We start from the raw sequence: 3735 nt of genomic DNA, 5'->3' as shown, positions 1-3735 counted from the left end.
TTTACAGCAGCAACAACAACATATCCAGTGAAATTTCACGAGTGGTATGATTTACAAGAACAGTTAAAGAGGAAGAAAAAAAGTAAGCCACTTTGAAAAAACTCATCCAAAGCACAGTGTTTCGCCTGCGTTGATTTATATATTTTGAAGATTATCTACAGAAACATTTCAGGCCAAGCTGCAAATGTATAACATACACATGATGGTAACTAAAAGCAAAAAGATGATAAGCATATACCTGAAAAATTGTACTCTTTCAATCAGTTGTAAATCCAACAAAAGAGGATACACCTATCGAGCAAAAATGCAATTGCATATGTACAATTGATGTAACTTATTTTGTTGGATTCCACATACTAGTGAGCTCTTCAATTCAACGGAAAAGTAACAGTAACGAAGATATAAGAGTCTCTAGCTAAATGGTGAATGAGGGAAGGTCCTTCAAGAAACTAGCACTAACTCATTGCTTATAGCTTTCATTGCAGCGATGATCTCCTTCTAATCTTTTCCATGTAGTCTCATGTTTCACTTTTGGTCCTGATCCTCTTCATATTTCTGCAAGCAACCTTCAAAGACTTCAGCATCAATGTCAGAGAAAAACAATGACATGCACACCAAAGTGAATAGGGGCACTGTTTTTATACCCACGTCCATGTTCATTATTATATTTCATTCATAGCAAGAAAGGCAAAAGCCAAGTATCAAATGTCCCATAGAAAAGGTTATTTTTGCATTTTATTTGTAGTTATAAATTCTGGCAAACTAACTCTCTCTGGTAAGCCAGAATATTCCTTTCGTTAACTTCTTTGTATGTTTGAGATGGTGGGACATAGCGAAAAAAAGAGGTGGTCGAAAAAGTTTTTAATAGAGAAAAGAATCTTTAGTTTGGTGTATTCCCTGCCATGCTGATAATGTCCTCTCAAGAGATAAGTAATTCTGATGGACTACACTTGTCGTTTTCTTGCATATCATATCTCCATTAGAGCAAACACTTTCACTAGATTACTTCTTAAATATTGCTGAGGTGTTCACCAAATGGCCATCCCTCCCCCAAAAATGCTATGGATCACAACATGCATGGTAACTATTAATGTTGCCTCATTCTCTATGCTGCACAAGAATTTTGGTCCTTGCACATTTTGTACTTGTAATTTCCTCACAATATTGTTATTTGAACGCTAAAGGTGATAGTTGATTGATTTCCTAATGAATGGGTGGTGCACCATGAACTTTCCATACATGCGGTGCAGTACAGTCTTTAAGTACTCCCTTTCTCTTAGATCATCAGAATCAAAGATATCTAATATCCTGAGAACAAAAGAGTGATCAATGTATCGCTTAGCCAATTTTGGTGATGCCACAAACCGGAGAAGCAACTCATACACAATTTGCACATGTGCCCATGCAGCATCCATCAAGGGTTCCTCTTCTTCCAATACTTGATTTTCATGAGGTTGAGGAGCACAAGACCTGAATAGGTTTAAGGACACCATTTTAACTATTTCTTGCACCACAGGTTCCGTGAATTTCCCATCTGCAGAAGTAACATAATCAACAAGCTCCACCAATGTCTGTCGCTTGACGTCTTTTTCCATCAAACCTTTTGTTGGGTCAGTAAAGTCAAACAAGACACAACACAACTTCAGCTTTTTGATGAACAAGTTCTGTTTATCAGAATATTGTACATCTCTAAAACTAGGCAACGCCTCATACGGGGCAACTGTTCCATTCACCTTAGTGTTTACAGCCATGGGAAGTCCATCTCCATTATTCAGTCCAGTAGCTAAAGAAGAAGTGACTCCTGAAAGAGACATAGCACTCGAATTCCCAGACCGAGGACTAGACAGATCACTGCTTATTGAACTAGTTGAAGCATTTGAGAGTCCATCGCGATTTTCTGCTGACTTAGACGGCTTCCTAGGAAGCTTTTGAGTATCTGTTTGATCATCACTACAAGATATGATCTCCTTCCTGTAAACCCCTACTTGCTTCACTGATCTAAATACTCTCGGAACAAAAGATGCGTCATCAATCAGAAACGTTTAAACTGCAAAACCAAATGGCTAAACCAATTGAAAGCAACCCACTGGCTATCTCATTCACCTCACAAATTTCATTATCTTCCCTAAAGGCCTAAAGAAAATTATAAGCTCTATATAATCCATAGTTGTGCCTGACTAATCCAATAAATCTTCTTGTCATCTGAAAAGCAAATCCCGGATATCTAAAGGATTAAAGAAGTCAAATTTCATTAGGGCAAAAAGCTAAAAGATCAACTTTTTCTCACCAAATTCATCTTTTGTTCAGAAACATTTAGTAAAACACAAAATGCTTGATACTGATGAACCAACAAAAACGAACTTATACATCATTCAAAAACATATTAATTTTTTTTTCTGAATCTGAGACAACAATTCTGATTTCTAATATGCAAAAGAAGCAAACTTTGCACTGACCTTGATTGTTTCTTTCAGATGGGGTTCACTAAACTATTCATCAAGACTCAAATAGACAAAGATCTAGTTAAACTCCAAGAAAGAAGATACTATTCTTGAAGTGAAATCACCTGAAAAAGAGTAAAGAAAGGAACTTTAGTAGAAAACAGTGGATAAAAAGAACAAAAAAAGCATCATTCATATAAGTTGTTGAAGCTTACATTAAAAAGGTACTAGTAGTTTAGTGGATGGATGAGATATCAAGATGAGGACTGAAAAAAGATTGAAACTTTTGAAAATAGGGTCAGTGATAAACAAAATCTGAAAACAGGAAGAAAAGGGGTTGATGGATTAGAAGGATAAAAATTGTGAGACCTTATGCTTTGTCTCACAATTTTCAATTTTAAGATGGACATGTACTTTGATAATATGGAAAAGGGTAGGATATACCCTCAATTTTATTAATTAGAGTTGATATATCCTCATTATGAAAGTGACTCATAAATGCTCATATTGTTATACAAATGACTCACATATATCATTTTTCTCTAATAGAAGTGAAAAGATTAATTTTAATTATTATTATTTTAAAAAAAAATATAATCCCATGCGGGTATATTTAATCCTCCTCACACATAATTTTTTTTGACTTTTTTTGTTTCAACGACTAATTTAAAGTTATTATTTTGATGGTCAAATTTATTTATGTTTCACTAATTTTCTTGTAAATTTTATTATAGATGACCCAAATTTTTTTCAATACAAAAACTAAATAACAATATAGACGAAAAAAATAGTTTTAAATTATAATATAGCCACAAAAAATTAGTTTTTAAATTTTCTCTTTACACTAACGAACGAAAGAAAAAAATAAAATAAGAATAAGAAACTCAAAAAATGATAATCAAAGACGTCAAAAAATAATTTATGTATAAAAAAGATTAAAATATACCTTGAAATTCGCTAGAAGGATCATATATACCCCTACATGATTTTTTTTAAATTTAAAAGTCAAAAACATAAATTTAAAACTATTTTTTCCACTTCCATTAAATTAAGGGTATATGTGAGCTCATTTTGTAACGGTAGGGGTATATGTGAGCCGTTTGTATAACGGTAAGGATATATATGAGCCACTATCATAACGAGGGGCATATCAGCTCGAAATGGCAAAATTGAGGGTATATCAGACCCTTTTCCCTTGATAATATGTTAAAGAAATGAATCATCGATTTAATTATTCTAACCTCAAAAACTAAATCAAGGGGTTATCGTAATTCAAAACCATATAAGAAGACCA

The 3735-nt window shown here is 33.5% G+C and overlaps 1 long non-coding RNA gene across 1 annotated transcript; it reads right to left on the bottom strand.

Moving 5' to 3' along the window:
• Positions 1-292: 292 nt before the first annotated feature.
• LOC107062248 (uncharacterized) lies at positions 293-2798 on the bottom strand. Its single transcript, XR_001474519.1, has 3 exons — positions 2657-2798; positions 2457-2566; positions 293-566 (listed from the first exon to the last, which is right to left on the bottom strand). It is a non-coding gene; the product is annotated as an uncharacterized lncRNA (long non-coding RNA).
• Positions 2799-3735: the final 937 nt, after the last annotated feature.

Source organism: Solanum tuberosum, unplaced genomic scaffold (genome assembly GCF_000226075.1).
Source record: "Solanum tuberosum cultivar DM 1-3 516 R44 unplaced genomic scaffold, SolTub_3.0 scf00214, whole genome shotgun sequence".
NCBI classification, from domain to species: Eukaryota; Viridiplantae; Streptophyta; class Magnoliopsida; order Solanales; family Solanaceae; genus Solanum; species Solanum tuberosum.
The sequence above is the reverse complement of the archived record's forward strand: the minus strand, read 5'-3'. Positions and strand labels throughout refer to the sequence as shown.